Source organism: Salmo salar, chromosome 15, assembly GCF_965601325.2.
Source record: "Salmo salar chromosome 15, fSalSal1, whole genome shotgun sequence".
NCBI lineage: Eukaryota > Metazoa > Chordata > Actinopteri > Salmoniformes > Salmonidae > Salmo > Salmo salar.
The window spans coordinates 62,931,410-62,951,995 of NC_138305.1; the positions used below are offsets into that span (position 1 = coordinate 62,931,410).

Sequence of the window (20,586 nt, forward strand, 5' to 3'; positions counted from 1 at the left end):
TTTGTGCCTACAACACAGTGTAACGATTTTGACGTTAAGGTAGACATGTTCAAGTTTTTTAGAAACATCCGTTTAAGGGAATACTTTAGCTCCCCCAATCCTGACACTTCTATTGAACCAGTAGGTTACTTACCTGTACGTACTCCGACTCCTTTTAGAAGCAAGAGTTATTTTGTACCTCCAGCCAATCGCAATCACTCTATCGAGACATATTGCAGACTTGTTGAAAAAGATGTTGCTCATCTCCTTAAGAATAAACAGGACTTCAAATCTTTCCATAATTTATCTAAGGATGAAAAACAAGCTTTGCTTGATTTACAATCCGATACGTCAGTCCTTATTCGTCCTGCTGATAAGGGTGGGTCGGTTGTACTCATGGATAGGACAGCTTATGTAAATGAGTGTCATAGACAACTGCTTGACAACACCTTTTACAAGAAACTCAGAAGTGACCCTACTTCCCAATTTCAGAATACTATCTTTACTGTCCTAGATGGTTATTTAAATTCTGGTCAGATAACTAAAAAAGAATATGACTTTCTGGCCATTCAACACCCTAAAATTGTCACTTTCTATACTTTGCCGAAATTACACAAGAATGTTACAAACCCTCCAGGGCGCCCTATTGTAGCGGGCATTGATGCAGTAACGGCCCCTCTATCTACTTTTGTGGACTTTTTTATTAGACCACTTGCAGAACAGCTCCCCTCCTTTGTAAAGGACACCAGCAGTATGATCTCTATCATTGAATCTCTTGATCCTCTGCCTGAGAACACCTTGTTAGTTACTTTTGATGTTGAGTCGTTATACACAAATATTCCACATGAGGGCGGTATTGAAGCCATGGAACATTTTCTTCTGCAACGTGACCCTAATGAGCTACCTTCCAGTGCCTGCATTGTAACATTGGCTGAAATAGTACTCACACATAACTACTTCATGTTTCTAAATGATTTCTTTATTCAGACGAAGGGTACTGCTATGGGATCCCCCATGGCTCCTAACTATGCTAATTTGTATGTGGGTTACATGGAGAAACAATCCATTTTCAACCCTCTCAAAAATGTTTTCTTGCCTAACATCATTATTTGGAAACGGTATATTGACGATATTTTTGTTCTATGGAGGGGTGATGCAGAACTGCTCCAGGCGTTTTATGCTTTTCTTAACTCCTGTTCTGAACATTTGAGATTTACTATGCAATCTGATACACGTCAATCAGTTTTCTTGATCTTCTGATCTTGTGTGAAGATAATGTTTCATACACTGATCTTTACAGGAAACCTACTGATCGTAACAGTTTGTTGAGGGCTGATAGTTGTCACCCACTTCCCTTGAAAAATTGTTTGCCCTACAGCCAATTCTGTCGAATCAAAAGAATTTGTATTAAACAATCAGATTTCGACAGAAATATGGCTGAGACTCAGGATAAGTTCAAGGAGAGGGGGTACAACAATGATCAGATTAATATTGCCATTGAGAAAATTCAAAACAAAACGAGACATGACCTTTTTCAAGGTCAGTCTTGCAAAAAGACGCATTCTTGCGTTCTCACTACCCGCTATTCAAAGTGCTCTGAACAAATTAAAGGAATCGTTCACAAACATTGGCACATTCTGAAATATGATGATAGTCTCGTTAATGTGTTTTCTGATCTTCCCCTGGTCGTATTCTCGCGGGGAAGAAATCTCAGAGACCAATTGGTACACTCTGATTTACCACCCCAAGATATTCCTGAACAACGTCTATTTGCGCCCATACTGGATGGAAATTACAAGTGTAATGGCTGTGCTCAATGCAATGGCACTTATAAATGTAGATCCTTCAAACACCCCCAAACAGGGAAATCTATCCCAATTAAAGGTGTTATTACGTGTTCCACTAAGGCAGTTATTTATCTTATAACTTGTCCTTGTGGTAAAAATTATGTGGGTAAAACAAAGCGTGAATTAAAAGTACGTATCTCAGAGCATCGTAGCACCATTAGGTGCAAAAACTTAACTTACCCAGTTGCGGCCCACTTTTTGGAAGCAAACCATCCGATTTCGTCTCTGCGTTATATTGGTATCGAACATGTCACCCTCCCGAGGAGAGGGGGTGACCTTGATAATTTATTGTTAAAACGAGAGGCTGCCTGGATCTTTAATTTAAAGACCCTTGCTCCCTTCGGTCTCAACATAGACTTTGATCTGAAGCCCTTCTTGTGATAATTGTGATTTTGCCATTGTAATTGTTTGTTAGATATATTTTAGATTACAAATGCTATGATCGTATGCTATCCATTTGTTTGTCTTTTTGTATGTTCTTTGTATGCCATTTTTTTTAAATATTTGAGTTAACCAATGATATTAGGCCATACTTGGCCATGATTACAAACACCTGTGTGTCTCTTGACACTATATAAATGACTCATCTAGCAGTGTTTGATGATACCCTGATGAAGACAGCTTCGCTGTCGAAACGTTGGTTATTAAATTTTTGCATCTGAGCTCTTAGAGTGTGCGGCTTTCCTTTATTTTCTAGTGTTCTACTCCGCTAGCCAGCACCTCGCCTTTAAAGGTGTGCGTTTCTTTTTTCTAGATTGGCCAGATATGCTGAGCAGGCATACTCCTTCCTGGCTGGATGCCCACTCTAGCACGGCACTTGCGAGGGGCCGGTATTGACCGCACCGGACTGTGCGTGCGAATGGGCGAGACCGTGCGCACTTCCGCATAGTACGGTGCTCTCCACGCCAAACGCTCCCCATAATAAGCACGAGGAGTTGGCTCAGATCTATTGCCTGACTTACCCCAGCACCCCGTGTGCCCCCCCTAAAAAATTTGGGCGCTGCCTCCTCACCTCCTGAAATGGAGGATATAATGCTTCATACCTCCGTCGTTCTGCCTTTGCTGCCTCCAATTCCTCCTTCGGTCGCCGGTACTCCCCAGCCTGCCTCCAGGGTCCCTTTCCATCTAATATTTCCTCCCATGTCCACGACTCCAAATATTTATCCTGCTGCTCCTTCTTCCGCTGCTTGGTCCTCTTTTGGTGGGTGGTTCTGTCACGGTCGTCGTAAGGAGTGGACCAAAATGCAGCGGGTATATTTATCATCTTCTTCTTTATTGAAGGAAAAACACTTAAACAAAACAAACGACGAAAACAGTCCCGTAAGGTGCACAGACTATACAGGAAACAACCACCCACAAACACAAGTGAAAAACGAACACACTTAAATATGTCCTCCAATTAGAGACAACAACAACCAGCTGCCTCTAATTGGAGGTCATTGAAAAAACACAACATAGAAAACTAGAATAAACATAGAAATAGAAAATATAGAACATAAATCAAAAACCCCGAAACACACAAAACAAACACCCCCTGCACGCCCTGACCAAACTACGATAACAAATAACCCCTTTTACTGGTCAGGACATGACACCCTGGGCATCTTTCTTTGGTGTTTTTCAGAGTCAGTAGAAAGGCCTCTTTAGTGTCCTAAGTTTTCTTAACTGTGACCTTAATTGCCTACCGTCTGTAAGCTCTTAGTGTCTTAACAACCATTCCAGAGGTACATGTTAATTAATTGTTTATGGTTCATTGAACAAGCATGGGAAACAGAGTTTAAACCCTTTATAATGAATATCTGTGAAGTTATTTGGATTTTTTACGAATTATCTTTGAAAGACAAGGTACTGAAAAAGGGACGTTTCTTTTTTTGCTGAGTTTAGTATCTCGCCATGTAGTATCTCTCTCACTCCCCCTCTCTCTTCTCTCCCTTTCCCTCTATTTGTATATTAGTGACCATGTTAACCATCCACAGCCCATTCTGGAACCCATTACCCCAGAGTCTCTCTCTCTCAGAAAACACACCAGTGCTACATGTTGAATTCTGCTCCTGTGTCGCTTGGGTTGTTGCTGGCTGGGGAAGGGTTAGCTGGGCACTGGGCCTTGTGGATCCATGCTGGATCACCTTGACGTCTGCGTCTTGGTATGGATGGATGTTTAACTTTAGTAGACCGTGATGCACATTGTTTGGATAGCTTTCAATACCTTGCATTGGCAAAGCTATTTTATTTTGAATTTTTTTATTTCACCTTTATTTAACCAACTGCGACCTGGCCAAGATAAAGCAAAGCAGTGCGACAAAAACAACAACACAGAGTTACACATAAACAAATGTACAGTCAATAACACTAAAGAAAAGATTAAGAGAAAAATCTATGTACACTGTGTGCAAATGTAGAAGAGTAGGGAGGTAGGCAATAAATAGGCCCTGGAGGCAAAAATAATTACAATTTAGCATTAATACTGGAGGGATACAGTAGAAATCGGAAGTTTACATACACCTTAGCCAAATACATTTAAACTCAGTTTTTCAAAACTCCTGACATTTAATCCTTGTAAAAATTCCCTGTCTTAGGTCAGTTAGGATCACTACTTTATTTTAATAATGTGAAATGTCAGAATAATAGTAGAGAGAATGATTTATTTCTGATTTTATTTCTTTCATCACATTCCCAGTGGGTCACAAGTTTACATACACTTAATTAGTATTTGGTAGCATTGCCTTTAAATTGTTTAATTTAGGTCAAACGTTTCGGGTAGCCTTCCACAAGCCTCACACAATAAGTTGGGTGAATTTTGGCCCATTCCTCCTGACAGAGCTGGTGCAACTCAGTCAGGTTTGTAGGCCTCCTTGCTCGCACACGCCTTTTCAGTTCTGCCCACAAATTTTCTATGGGATTGAGGTCAGGGCTTTGTAATGGCCACTCCAATACCTTGACGTTGTTGTCCTTAAGCCATTTTGCCACAACTTTGGAAGTGTGCTTAGGGTCATTGTCCATTTGGAAGACCCATTTGCGACCAAGCTTTAACTTCCTGACTGATGTCTTGAGATGTTGCTTCAATATATCCACATAATTTTCCTATCTCATGATGCCATCTATTTTGTGAAGTGCACCAGTCCCTCCTGCAGCAAAGCACCCCCACAACATGATGCTGCCACCCCCGTGCTTCATGGTTGGGATGGTGTTCTTCGGCTTGCAAGCCTCCCCCTTTTCCTCCAAACATAACGATGGTCATTATGGCCAAACAGTTCTATTTTTGTTTCCTCAGACCAAAGGACATTTCTCCATGTGCAGTTGCAAACCGTAGTCTGTCTTTTTTATGCCGGTTTTGGAGCGGTGGCTTCTTCCTTGCTAAGCGGCCTTTCAGGTTATGTTGATATAGGACTCGTTTTATTGTAGATATAGATACTTTTGTACCTGTTTCCTCCAGCATCTTCACAAGGTCCTTTGCTGTTGTTTTGGGATTGATTTGCACTTTTCAAACCTAAGTACGTTCATCTCTAGTAGATTGAACGCATCTCCTTCCTGAGTGGTATGACGGCTGCGTGGTCCCATGGTGTTTATACTTGCGTACTATTGTTTGTACAGATGAATGTGGTACCTTCAGGCATTTGGAAATTGCTCCCAAGGATGAACCAGACTTGTGGAGGTCTACAATTTTTTTCTGAGGTCTTAGCTGATTTCTTTTGATTCTCCCATGATATCAAGCAAAGAGGCGCTGAGTTTGAAGGTAGGCCTTGACATACATCCACAGGTACACCTCCAATTGACTCAAATCATGTCAATTAGCCTATCAGAAGCTTCTAAAGCCATCACATAATTTTCTGGAATTTTCCAACCTTTTTAAAGGCACAGTCAACTTAGTGTGTGTAAACTTCTGACCCACTGGAATTGTGATACAGTGAATTATAAGTGAAATAATCTGTCCGTAAACAATTGTTGAAAAAATTACTTGTGTCATGCACAAAGTAGATGTCCTAACCGACTTGCCAAAACTATAGTTTGTTAACAAGAAATTTGTGGAGTGTTTGAAAAACGAGTTTTAATGACTCCAACCTAAGTGTATGTAAACTTCCGACGTCAACTGTAGATGTGCAGATGATGATGTACAAGTAGAGATACTGGGGTGCAAAAGAGCAAGAGGGTAAGTAATAATATGGGGATGAGGTAGTCGGGTGTGCTATTTACAGATTGGCTATGTACAGGTACAGTGATCGGTAAGCTACTCAGACAGCTGATGCTTAAAGTTAGAGAGGGAGATATAAGACCCCAGCTTCAGAGATTTTTGCAATTCGTTCCAGTCATTGGCAGCGGAGAACTGGAAGGATAGGCGGCCAAAGGAAGTGTTTGATTTTGGGATAACAAGTGCAATGTACCGGCTGGAGCACGTGCTACGGTTGGGTGCTGCTATGGTGACCAGTAAGTTGAGATAAGTTGGCGCTTTACCTAGCAGAGACTTATAGATGACCTGGAGCCAGTGGGTTTGGCGACGAATATGTAGTGAGGGCCAGCCAACGAGAGCATACAGGTCGTAGTGGTGGGTAGTATATGGGGCTTTGGTGACAAAACGGATGGCATTATGATAGACTACATCCAGCTTGCTGAGTAGAGTGTAGGGGGCTATTTTGTAAATTACATCACCGAAGTCAAGGATTGGTAGGATAGTCAGTTTTACGAGGGTATGTTTGGCGGCATGAGTGAAGGAGGCTTTGTTGCGAAATAGGAAGCCGATTCTAGATTTAATTTTGGATTGGAGATGCTTTATGCGAGTCTGGAAGGAGAGTTTACAGTCTAAGCAGACACCTAGGTATTTGTAGTTGTCCACATATTCTAGGTCAGAACCGTCCAGGGTAGTGATGCTTGTCGGGCGGAAGGGTGAGGGCAGCAATCGGTTGAAGAGCATGCACTTAGTTTTACTAGCATTTAAAAGCAGTTGGAGGCCATGGAAGGAATGTTGTTTTGCGTTGAAGCTCGCTTGGAGATTTATTAGCACAGTGTCCAAAGAAGGGCCAGATCTGTACTGAATGGTGTCGTCTGCGTAGAGGTGGATCAGAGAATCACCAGCAGCTAGAGCGACATCGTTGATATATACAGAGAAAAGAGTCGGCCCGAGAATTGAACCCTGTGGCACCCCCATGGAGATTGCCAGAGGTCCGGCCAACAGGCACCCCTTTTTGACACACTTAACTCTTTCTGAGAAGTAGTTGGTGAACCAGGCAAGGCAGTCATTTGAGAAGCCAAGGCTATTGATTCTTCCGATAAGAATGCGGTGATTGACAGAGTCGAAAGCCTTGGTCAGGTCGATGAATACAGCTGCACAGCACTGTCTTTTATCGATGGCGGTTATGACATCATTTTGGACCTTGAGCGTGGCAGAGGTGCACTCATGACCAGCTCGGAATCCAGATTGCATAGTGGAGAAGTTACGGTGGGATTCGAAATGATCGGTGATCTGTTTGTTAACTTGGCTTTCAAAGATTTTAGAAAGACAGGGCAGGATGGATATAGGTCTATAACAGTTTGGCTCTAGAGTGTCTCCCCCTTTGAAGAGGGGGATGACCGCAGCAGCTTTCCAATCTTTGGCAATCTCAGACGACACGAAAGAGAGGTTGAATATGCTAGTAATAGGGGTTGCAACAATTTCGGCAGATAATTTTAGAAAGAGAGAATCCAGATTGTCTAGCCCTGCTGATTTGTAGGGATCCAGATTATGCAGAACATCAGCTGCCTGGATTTGGGTAAAGGAGAAATGGGGGGGGGGGGGGGGCTTGGGCGAGTTGCTGCAGGGGGTGCTGAGATGTTGGCCAGAGTAGGGGTAACCAGGTGGAAAGCATAGCCAGCCGTGGAAAAATGCTTATTGAAATGATCGATTATCGTAGATTTATTGGTGGTGACAGTGTTTCCTATCCTCAGTACAGTGGGCAGCTGGGAGGAGGTGCTCTTATTCTCCATGGACATTACAGTGTCCTAAAAGTTTTTGGAATTAATGCAGCAGGAAGCACATTTCTGTTTGAAGCTAGCCTTATCTTTCCTAATTGACTGGAAAGCATATTGGCTTCCTGAAAAGTTGCATATCGCGGGGGCTATTCGATGCTAATGCAGAATGCCGCAGAAGGTTTTTGTGCTGGTCAAGGGCAGTCAAGTCTGGGGTGAACCAAGGGCTATATCTGTTCTTAGTTCAATTTTTTTGGAATGGGGCATGCTTATTTAAGATGGAGAGGAAAGCACTTTTGAAGAGCAACCAGGCATCCTCTCCTGACGGAATGAGGTCAATATCCTTCCAGGATACCCGGGCCAGGTTGATTAGAAAGGCCTGCTCGCTGAAGTGTTTTAGGGAGCGTTTGATAGTGATGAGTGGTGGTCGTTTGACCGCGGACCCAGTACATATGCAGGCAATGAGGCAGTGATCACTGAGATCCTGGTTGAAACAGCAGAGGTGTATTTAGAGGGCAGGTTGGTCAGGATGATATCCTGGTAGGTTCCTTGATGATTTGTGTGAGATTGAGGGCATCTAGTTTATATTGTAGGACAGCTGGGGTGTTACGCATATCCCAGTTTAGGTCACCTAACAGTATGAACTCTGAAGATAGATGGGGGCAAATAATTCACATATGGTGTCCAGGGCACATCTGGGGCCTGAGGGGGGTCTATAACAAGCGGCAATTTTGAGAGACTTGTTTCTGGAAAGGTGGATTTTTAAAAGTAGAAGTTCGAATTGTATGGGCACAGACCTGGATAGTATGACAGAACTCTGCAGGCTAGCTCTGCAGTAGATTGCAACGCCGCCCCCTTTGGCAATTCTTTCTTGTCGGAAAATGTTATAGTTAGGGATGGCAATTTCTGGATTTTTGGTGGCCTTCCTAAGCCATGATTCATACACGGCTAGGACATCCGGGTTGGCGGAATGGGCTAAAGCAGTGAATAAAACAAACTTAGTTTTTACGGTTTCAGAAGTCAACAAATGAGAGCGCTTGGGGAATGGGACTGATGCTGGTGGCTGCTGGGTCTAGGTTAACCTCTACATCACCAGAGGAACAGAGTAGAAGTTGGATTAGAGTACGGCTAAAGGCTAAAAGAACTGGTCATCTAGTGCGTTTGGAACAGAGAGTAAAAGGAGCAGGTTTCTGGGCACGGAAGAATATATTCAAGTCATAATGTACAGATAAGGGTATGGTAGGATGTGAGTACAGTGGAGGTAATCCTAGGCATTGAGTGACGATGAGAGAGGTTTTGTCTCTAGATGCACAATTTAAGCCAGGTGAGGTCACCGCATGTGTGGGGGGTGGGACATAAGGGCTAGCTAAGGCATGTTGAGCAGGGCTAGAGGCTATAAAGTGAAATAAGGCAAAAATGATTAACCAAAACAGCAAGGTCATGCATATTGACTAGGCATATTGACATTAGGGAGAGGCATGTGTAGCCTAGTGATCATAGGTCCTGTAAGTAGCTAGGTGAGCTGGAGGCACGGTGATTCAGACAGCTACTAGGCCAGGGCTAGCAGAAGGGCCTCAGGGGGACGTCGCAACAAGAGTCTGTTGAAACCCCCTCGGGTGGTTACGTCGGCAGACCAGTTGTGATGGATCGGCGAGGCTCCGGATTAGCATTTAAGGGTCAGGCATATTGTCCATGCCAATTGGCAGAAGAGGTATTGATGCCCAGGAATTATCTGATGGAATTCTTTGGCTAGCCAAGAGAAAGGCCTAGCTCGAGGCTAGCTTCAGGCTAACTGGTGCTTGCTTCGGGACAGAAACCCCCTCGGACGGTTACGTCGGTAGACCAGTCGTGATGGATTGGCGGGGCTCCGTGTCGGCAGCAAAGGGTCTAGGCCAATTGGCAAAAGAAATAATTGAAGCCCAGGGATTGTTTGATGGAATCTCTTCAGCTGGCCAGGAGATGGGCCTAGTTCGAGGCTAGCTCCAGGCTAACTAGTAGCTAGTTAGCTGGCTAGCTTCAGAAGTGGGTGCCGGTTAAAAAGAGTAAATATAGCAGATCCATACCACATTGGGTGAAGCGGGTTGCAGGAGAGTATGCTCAGTTCATAGATGGAAAATGAGGTTTAAAAAAGTATACAAATATATACTAAATATATAAGAAGAAAAAACAATATGTACAAGGGACAGGACAAGACAATCAAAACAGATATCCCCACTGCTAAGCCATCTTGGATTTATAGAAAAGCTATTGGGAATTTGGGAACGTTTGTTGCTAAGACTGAGATTTGGTGATGGAATTTTCCATAGTTTGTGTAGATGTTTCGTATAAGGGTCTTTGTTTTTTTTTACAAAATGGAATGCTCTATTACAATCTATTTACTGTATTTATACAACCACTTTAATTAGTCTAGCTTGATATTTTCTGATGAGTAAACATATAAACTACATATGGGTAGCTAATGACAAAAATAACAGTTATGTTTGATGGCACCTCCTAACGTGCGGCACCCTTCATCAGTATCTCAGCCAGTAGCACTACCATGTGTCCCATGACACATTAATCCTATTAACCCCTTGGCCACACAAACACACACAAACACACAAATACAGAAAGAGAGAGACACCTACACTCACCTCTCTGTAACCCCTGGCTGTGAGTCAGTTGAAGGTGTTATCTGAGGGTCAAGGAACATCAACCTCTCCTCCTGTGTGAACCCAAGCCCTTCTCCCCCATCTCTCCCTTCCTCCCCCATGTCTCATGTTCTCCCCTATCTCTGCCTTCTCTACCTTCATCTCTCCCTTCTTCCCCATCTCCCTCTTCCTACCCCATCTCTCCCTTCTTCCCCATCTCCTGTTCTCTCCATCTCTCCCATCTCTACCTTCCTCCCCCATCTCTCCCACCTCCTGTTCTCCCCATCTCTCCCATCTCTCCTTTCCTCCCCCATCTCTCCCATCTCTACCTTCCTCCTCCATCTCATCTCTCCCTTTCTTTAATCACTGTTGTCCATGACCTCTGTAAGTTGGCCTCAATTATTGTGTGTCATATAAGAAAGAGGGCTGTTCATCAAAGATCATCATGGCTTCAGTGTGAGAGGATGTATACCATCAAAGTTTCTACTCCAAACAGCCATAGAACTTATAGCCATAGCATGAAACCAAAGAATCCAACCATAGTTTAAGTCTGTGTGGGCTGTGTTCAGTTGTGAATGCAGCCAAAATGGCTCTGATTTAGGTGACAATGAACGGGGACTAAAGAAGAACACATAACTCCATGGAGGCTCAGTAGATGCCACCGCTCCTGTCGTTGTGGGTGGTGTGGGTGGATGGCAGCTGTCAGTTTTACGAGCATGTGCCCTGGAAGAAATTAGTTCCAATCCCGATGCACAGAGCAAATGAGAAACACACAAAGGGGGTTGGCCCTGAAGATGAACGACAGGGAGGATCTGTCTCTCGTTTCCACACCCTGGAACGACCTCAGATACCTCTGCACGACAAGCCTCCCTCAGCATTCCTCAGCAAGAATGCATGTGTGTGTGTGTGTGCAGCAGACACACCTGAGGGTGTGTGCACAGTGCAGCTGTCTCCATATTAATATACTGTAGCAGCTGATAAACTAATGTACTAAAGAAGTGCTCTAGGAAGTCACGGCAGACACTATATAACTCAGAGGCCTGCAAGGATACTTGCTGGGATGTGTGTGTGCGTGGTGTGTCTGTGATTCTGACACCAGGCCACTCTTTAGAGAACTAATTGCCCAGAGTCCAAACACCACCGTCAGAAAGTGTAAACAGTGCTTACAAGTCATGCAATGGACTTCCTATACAAGCCTAGAACTAATGTGCCAATGAGCCCAAGCCAAGAGAGAAGGCTTTGGTCGACACAGCTCAGACCAATGAATAATGAGTCTGTTCCTGTATGCATTAGAAGCGGTTTCAACGGTTGCACTCACTCTCCAAGGTGTCATCAAAGCATTATTGCCTCTCAAGTAGAGGTTCTCCCTTCACTTTATGTTTAAGAACAACCCTACCGACCCCCCCCCCCCTTTCTCTCTCAATTCAATTTCAGAAGTTTACATACACTAGGTTGACTGTGCCTTTAATTAAACGGCTTGGAAAATTCCAGAAATGGCTTTAGAAGATTCTGATAGGCAAATTGACATCATTTGAGTCATTTGGAGGTGTACCTATGGATTTATTTCAAGGCCTGCCTTCAAACTCAATGCCTCTTTCCTTGACATCATGTGAAAATCAAAAGAAATCATCCAAGATGTTGACCTCCACAAGTCTGGTTCATCCTTGGTAGCAATTTCCAAACACCTGAAGGTACCATGTTCATCTCTACAAATAATAGTACACAAGTATAAACACCATGGGACCACGCAGACATCATACCGCTCAGGAAGGAGAAGCGTTCTGTCTCCTAGAGATGAGCGTACTTTGGTGCGAAAAGTTCAAATCAATCCCAGAACAACCGCAAAGGACCTTGTGAAGATGCTAGAGTAAAACAAGTCCTATTTCGACATAACCTGAAAAGCCGCTCAGCAAGGAAGAAGCCACTGCTCCAAAACCGCCATAAAAAAGCCAGACAACGGTTTGCAACTGCACATGGGGACAAAGATCATACTTTTTGGAGAAATGTCCTCTGGTCTGATGAAACAAAAATGGCCATAATGGCCATTAAGACCATCGTTATGTTTGGAGGAAAAAGGGGGATGCTTGCAAGCCGAAGAACACCATCCCAACCGTGAAGCACGGGGGTGGCAGCATCATGTTGTGGGGGTGCTTTGCTGCAGGAGAGACTGGTGCACTTCACAAAATAGATGGCATCATGAGGGGGGAAAATGATGTGGATATATTGAAGCAACATCTCAAGACATCAGTCAGGATGTTAAAGCTTGGTCGCAAGTGAGTCTTCCAAATGGACAATGACCCCAAGCATACTTCCAAAGTTGTAGCAAAATGGCTTAAGGACAACACAGTCAAGGTATTGGAGTGGCCATCACAAAGCCCTGACCTCAATCCTATAGAAACTTTGTGGGCAGAACTGAAAAAGCGTGTGCGAGCAAGGAGGCCTAAAAACCTGACTGAGTTACACCAGCTCTGTCAGGAGGAATGGGCCAAAATTCACCCAACTTATTGTGGGAAGCTTGTGGAAGGCTACCCGAAACGTTTGCCCCAAGTTAAACATTTTAAAGGCAGTGCTACCAAATACTAATTATGTGTATGTAAACTTCTGACCTACTGGGAATGTGATGAAAGAAATAAAAGCTGAAATAAATCGTTCTCTCTACTATTATTCTGACATTTCACATTCTTAAAATAAAGTGGTGATCCTAACTGACCTAAAACATGGAATTCTTACTAGGATTAAATGTCAGGAATTGTGAAAAACTGAGTTTAAATGTATTTGGCTAAGGTGTATGTAAACTTCAGACTTCAACTATATATATATATATATATATATATATATATATATATATATATATATATATATATATATATATATATATACACATATATATACACTGCTCAAAAAAATAAAGGGAACACTTAAACAACACAATGTAACTCCAAGTCAATCACACTTCTGTGAAATCAAACTGTCCACTTAGGAAGCAACACTGATTTACAATAAATTTCACATGCTGTTGTGCAAATGGAATAGACAACAGGTGGAAATTATAGACAATTAGCAAGACACCCCCAATAAAGGAGTGGTTCTGCAGGTGGGGACCACAAACCACTTCTCAGTTCCTATGCTTCCTGGCTGATGTTTTGGTCACTTTTGAATGCCGGTGGTGCTTTCACTCTAGTGGTAGCATGAGACGGAGTCTACAACCCACACAAGTGGCTCAGGTAGTGCAGCTCATCCAGGATGGCACATCAATGCGAGCTGTGGCAAGAAGGTTTGCTGTGTCTGTCAGCGTAGTGTCCAGAGCATGGAGGCGCTACCAGGAGACAGGCCAGTACATCAGGAGACGTGGAGGAGGCCGTAGGAGGGCAACAACCCAGCAGCAGGACCGCTACCTCCGCCTTTGTGCAAGGAGGAGCAGGAGAAGCACTGCCAGAGCCCTGCAAAATGACCTACAGCAGGCCACAAAAGTGCATGTGTCTGCTCAAACGGTCAGAAACAGACTCCATGAGGGTGGTATGAGGGCCCGACGTCCACAGGTGGGGGTTGTGCTTATAGCCCAACACCGTGCAGGACGTTTGGCATTTGCCAGAGAACACCAAGATTGGCAAATTCGCCACTGGCGCCCTGTGCTCTTCACAGATGAAAGCAGGTTCACACTGAGCACATGTGACAGACGTGACAGAGTCTGGAGACGCCGTGGAGAACGTTCTGCTGCCTGCAACATCCTCCAGCATGACCTGTTTGGCGGCGGGTCAGTCATGGTGTGGGGTGGCATTTCTTTGGGGGGCCGCACAGCCCTCCATGTGCTCGCCAGAGGTAGCCTGACTGTCATTAGGTACCGAGATGAGATCCTCAGACCCCTTGTGAGACCATATGCTGGTGCGGTTGGCCCTGGGTTCCTCCTAATGCAAGACAATGCTAGACCTCATGTGGCTGGAGTGTGTCAGCAGTTCCTGCAAGAGGAAGGCATTGATGCTATGGACTGGCCCACCCATTCCCCAGACCTGAATGCAATTGAGCACATCTGGGACATCATGTCTCGCTCCATCCACCAACGCCACGTTGCACCACAGACTGTCCAGGAGTTGGCGGATGCTTTAGTCCAGGTCTGGGAGGAGATCCCTCAGGAGACCATCCGCCACCTCATCAGGAGCATGCCCAGGCGTTGTAGGGAGGTCATACAGGCACATGGAGGCCACACACACACTACTGAGCCTCATTTTGACTTGTTTTAAGGACATTACATCAAAGTTGGATCAGCCTGTAGTGTGGTTTTCCACTTTAATTTTGAGTGTGACTCCAAATCCAGACCTCCATGGGTTGATAAATTGGATTTCCATTGATTATTTTTGTGTGATTTTGTTGTCAGCATATTCATCTATGTAAAGAAAAAAGTATTTAATAAGATTATTTCTTTCATTCAGATCTAGGATGTGTTGTTTAAGTGTTCCCTTTATTTTTTTGAGCAGTATATATATATAGCCTTCTTTGCAGAGTTGTAACAAAAATGCCATATCTCAGACTGGCCAATAATAAAAAAAAAGATTAAGATGGGCAAAATAACACAGACACTGGACAGAGGAACCCTGCCTAGAAGGCCAGCATCCTTGAGTCACCACTTCACTGTTGACGTTGAGACTGGTGTTTTGCGGGTACTTTTTAATGACGTTGACAGTTGAAGACTTGTGAAGCGTCTGTTTCTCAAAATAGACACTCTAATGTACTTGTCCTCTTGCTCAGTTATGCACCGGGGCCTCCCACTCCTCTTTCTATTCTGGTTAGAGCCAGTTTAAGCTGTTCTGTGAAGGGAGTAGTACACAGCGTTATACGAGATCTTCAGTTTCTTGGCAATTTCTCGCATGGAATGGCCTTCATTTCTGAGAACAAGAATAGACTGACGAGTTTCAGAAGAAAGTCTTTATTTCTGGCCATTTTGAGCCTGTAATCAAACCCACAAATGCTGGTGCTCCAGATACTCAACTAGTCTAAAGAAGGACAGTTGTATTGCTTCTTTAATCTGTACAATATTTTTCAGCTGTGCTAACATAATTGCAGAAGGGTTTTCTAATGATCAATTAGCCTTTTAAAATCATAAACTTGGATTAGCTAACACAACGTGCCATTGCTGATAATGGGCTTCTGTATGGCTATGTAGATATTTCATTAAAAATCTGCCATTTCCAGCTGTATTTCTGATCAATTTGATGTTATTGTAATGGACATTTTTGGGGGATTTTCTTTCGAAAACAAGGACATTTCAAAGTGACCCCAAACTTATGAACGGTAGTGTATATATTTAGTCCTTGCCTGTGAATGTTCTAAAGGTGATGGGAAGTATAGTGTCTCTAGACGGGCTCCACGCGCAGAGTGGAGAAGAAGAGGGCCGCTGTCTGAAGCCTTGGTCTGGAGTTGGAGAGCTGGCTGAAAGAAGAGCATAGATCCTCAATGTGAGGCAGCCTTGAAAGGGACCCTTTGTCCGAGATTAAATGGCTCCTCACTGGGAGATACTATATAAATGGGCTGTACAGTGGTTCCTCCTTTAAAAGTTGCGAGCTTGCACCGCTGGACTTAGAGGTACCCAGCGTCACGGCTTCATTGTTCCAGACCACCACAAGGGGGAGATAGAGCACTCATTATGCATTTGGGTCCCAAGGTTTTTATGTAACCAATCATATCGAGTGGTTCCAATGATGAATTTTGATGCGAGCCACCCTTGCCTTTGTGGTGTTCTTCAACAAAGATGGCTGACAAAACATTGCGGTGGAACCAGACGTAAGTTGTTATAACATCATAACGAGTCAAGCCAAAAATGTACAATTGAGAGGAATATGTTAGTTAATGTAGAGACAAACGTTTGTGCATATTTTTTTGTCATAAAGATCATTTACGAAAATTGCTATTTAGCAAGTTATCTGACTAGCTAACATTAGCCAGCTAGCTAGTGTTAGGAGAATGAATTTGTAATTCGTGTTGTTTAATGTTTTAGGGACACCTGAGAAAACCAGCAAACCAGGCTGTTGTCTTGCGAAACAGTGGATGTAAAGTATGTACTGCAAATTGAATGTTCAATTGTGTAAGCTTGCCTTGCAATGCAGCTGAAGTAACATAGCTAGCTAACTATTTACTTGCTTATTGTGTAGTGGAGGATAAAAATAACTGTATGCCTATGGATGTGTAGCTAGCTACAATATGTAGCCGATCTGTGTATGGACCCTAAAACGTTAGGTTCTGAACTAATATTCACACCAATCTATGAACCTCAGCTATCATAGTTGTTGTATCAACTTCAAGTCTGAATGGCATTAATGAAGCATATGGATGGAGTAGAATATAATAACTTTATTGTGCCAAGGATGCAAGTCCTATATACAAATGTACTGTAGTTATTACCAGCATGAGATTCCCACATTGTAGCCTGTACATTGAATATATTCACTGATCATGTACTCTTCCTTAGCAAATAAAGGTGCAGTTCAGGTATGAATCTCTGAGACATTCTTTTTCAGTCATATCAAACTCCATTATTTGAATGATGCTGTGTTTGCATGAGTCAAGGGTTGAGTGTAGCTGGTGCATGGAAGTCAGGCGCAGGAGAGCAGAGATGAGTGGACAAAGCACTTTACTTAGGCAATCATAATGAACAGAACGCAACCGCGTCACAAGACAAATGCCCAACGAACAAGTAAGGCAGCACAAAGTACAAAACCCAAGTACAAAGTACCTGCTGCCACAAAGCACGGGTATAAAACAAAACCCGGCTCAAACCAGCAGGAAGCGTGCCAACCTTGTCAATAAACAATTTCACACGGACATGGGGAGAACAGAGGGTTAAATACACGACAAGTAATGAGGGAAATGTAAACCAGGTTTGTGGGAAAACAAGACAAAACAAATGGAAAATTAAAGGTGGATCGGCGATGGCTAGAAGACCGGTGACGTCGACCGCCGAACGCCGCCCGAACAAGCAGAGGAACCGACTTCGGCGGAAGTCGTGACAGCATGTATGTATTACAATTATACACTTCAACAGTGTTTACCAGTCCTGCTCCTGGGACATCAATGATTACACATTGTGACTATGCAATAGACTAGAAACATGATTGATTTGTAATTCATATATACAGAAAAAAAAACTATGCATATCTAACTCCCTTCATCTGCATTAATCTGAGGACACAGGATAGTATTTCAATTAGATACTTAATTTCAACCAGTGGAGAATGTGAAACGCTTTATTGAAAGAAGTTCATTATCTAGGTGTTATCAATGCATTATAATTATGATCATTGTAATGTTATAAATACAAGTTCAAACTGTACTTAAATGCACATATGGTGTGCATTATAAAACGAGGAAGAAAGACGAGGTGGGGAGAGAGGTGTGGAAGACAGAAAGGGAAAGAGGTAAGAACAGCGGCAGACAGCATATGATTCATGAATTACAGTGCTACCCTAATATAATCTCAGTTCATCACAATTGCGGTGTCTCCTAACCAGCCTTGGGCTCCCAGTTGGATCGAAAGTTATCTTAAGAGCGGGTGAGGTGGCGATGACGGGACTGGCTTACTCTCTCACATCAAAACATACCTGCAGATGAGAGAGCATGATTAAGCCTTGTTTTTTTTATTCTAACACGGGCAGTCATCTTAAATCAGGAGGTGAAATGTAAAACTGACCTTGGATCATTAACTCTGGGACTACTACATCTTTGTCTGTATTTCAATGTAAATTAAATGTAAATCTCTTTAATAATACTTCCTGTTGACCCGACCAAGTGACATCTCACCTATGATCATGCTGTGCCCTCTGTGTCAGCCAGTTCAGATGCGGGAGGGGTTCACCAAAACAGCTGATATAACCTAGAGGATTTAGGGAGAAGGGGGAGCGGGATGAAGTGAAGAAGAGAGGCTGTTATTGTGTGTGTGTGTGGTCTCACCTGGTGTCCACACTAAGTGGCTACAGTACTTTATGCTGAAAAACAGACACATGAGGACAAACAATAGAAGATAATGTCAATAGAAGATACTGTATGTGACGCAGACACCTATCGGAGTGTACCTGAAACATTTAAATATAGAGGGCTATGTGTCTCATCACTTGGTTATTGCAAGGCTAACCCCCAGGGAAATCATGACTTGGCAGCAACAGATAGTTCATTGAAAATGGCTGTGTTTATGTGGTGTAAATCTGAAAATTAGCAGCTGACATCTTAAAGGTTTTTTAATTAATGCATGTGAGACAGGTTCCATGTATAACAAGACAGGCAGAGATGGAGAAAAATAACACAAAAAAGTTTAATTACCTCTGGTTATGGACACTTTTGCTAGCAATAAAGCTTCCACGGCCTGTTCCTCGGACTGTGAACATCTGGCAATATCTACATTTTTGACCCCTTGGTCAGCTCGCTCTCTGAAAGTAAAGAAAACAGCTTATTTTTTATAGATATGAAAACAATAATAGATATGACAGTTCAATCTAAAGCAGCAGATGTCATTTTTAGGATACGTCAATACAGCCCAGTGCTGCTTACCGGAGATGACGGCATCTTCGTAGGTGTCTGCTTTGACTTCCTTTCAGAACAATTATTTTTGATTGAAAATAAAAAAAGATTTTGCTCTCGACAAAAAGACACAAATGTACCTCAATAGCATATAACAATTTGCCTGTGAATAACCACACTTTCATACAAACGTGCTACTGTGTGCAGAATTCTTGACGCACAACCGAAAATGCTGCCGTATCCTGCCAGCACGCCCACAAGCGAGCCATTCAGGAGCAGAATGATGACCCGTGGAAGAGGGAAAAGAATGAGATGGGAACAGCAATTTGTTGCAAGTTGGGGAGGGCTAATAGCTGAACAATAGACTATTCAACCTTTACTGAAGAATAGTCTAATAGCCGAGCTAGGTGTGAACCCCCCCCCCCCGCTTCTGACTATTTCTGGTCTTGCGATCGATTACAATGGTGCCTGTGTAAGAGTTTTGCTTCCATCCCTCTCCTCGCCCCTACCTGGGCTCGAACCAGGGACCCTCTGCACACATAGACAACAGCCACTGTCGAAGCATCGTCACCCATCGCTCTACAAAAGCCACAGTCCTTGTTCCCCTTACTCTACAACTACTTCTAGGTCTCAGAGTGAGTGACATCACTGATTGAAATGCTATTAGCGCATACCCCGCTAACTAGCTAGCCATTTCACACCGGTTACACCCGACTTGAAAAAAATCTTAATATACACATTGCGAGATATTTGGCGAAATAGGCAGACATGCCTATATTTCCCCCATAGGAAACAATGGGAAGACCGCACAGTTCCAATATTATTTTTGTTGTTTACATTTTGTTGTTTACATTTGAACTATAAAACAACGTGAGCAGGTCTCATTGCCAACAATAGCGAAGCAGGCATTGTGACGTTGAACAATAAGCTGGGAATAGAACGTTCGGAAGGCGAGTTGGTGCCACGGTGCTCAATAGAACTAATAGGAGCTGGCAGGGTGAAAAATGCACTAAAATAAAGCCTGTTTTTCGCAATTACTTCAAAACGACGGCAAGCAGCTGGGAAATATGGTCATATTATGAAACTGGGCTCCATGGCGGATGTATAAAGTAAACACATCTGAACCTCTATAGTGTGAACTGTGCTTATGTCTGCGTAATGAAAAAGTAGGGAAAAAATGAAAACTTCTGACTATTTCTGGTCTAGCAATCGATGACAAACGAGCTCGCTGCCCAGACTTACATAATTACAAAGAGGAGATTCTCCTGATTAAAATTGTGCCTGTGTAACAGTTTTGCTTCTGTCCCTCTCCTCGCCCCTACCTGGGCTCGAACCAGGGACCCTCTGCACACATAGACAACAGCCACCGTCGAAGCATCGTTAGCTTGGGTGCTTGACTGCCGTTGTAAGGCCAGAATGCTCAAATCAACCCTACTCCTTGGCCTGAAGGTCCAGTATGCGCTCCGAGAGCGAAACGTCTGAATTTACAAACTGACAATTTTTCTCTGAATGGAAACACCATAATATTAATCAAATTAATTAAGCCAAATTTCTTAAAATCAATCTCATATACTATGTTATTACAAAAAAGGTTATAAATTATCTGGTAATGCCAATACGGAATACTATCAAATGCTTCTCAAAGATGCCCTCTGGTGGTCAAAATAGCAATAACTTGCAGCAACAGAAGA

General features: G+C 43.2%; 1 protein-coding gene across 1 annotated transcript in view; it reads left to right on the forward strand.

Annotated features, from left to right (window-relative positions):
* The window catches only part of usta (uronyl 2-sulfotransferase a), a 183,595-nt gene that overhangs the window by 111,294 nt on the left and 51,715 nt on the right, over positions 1 to 20,586 (forward strand). The gene's annotated exons all lie outside the window — the stretch shown is intronic.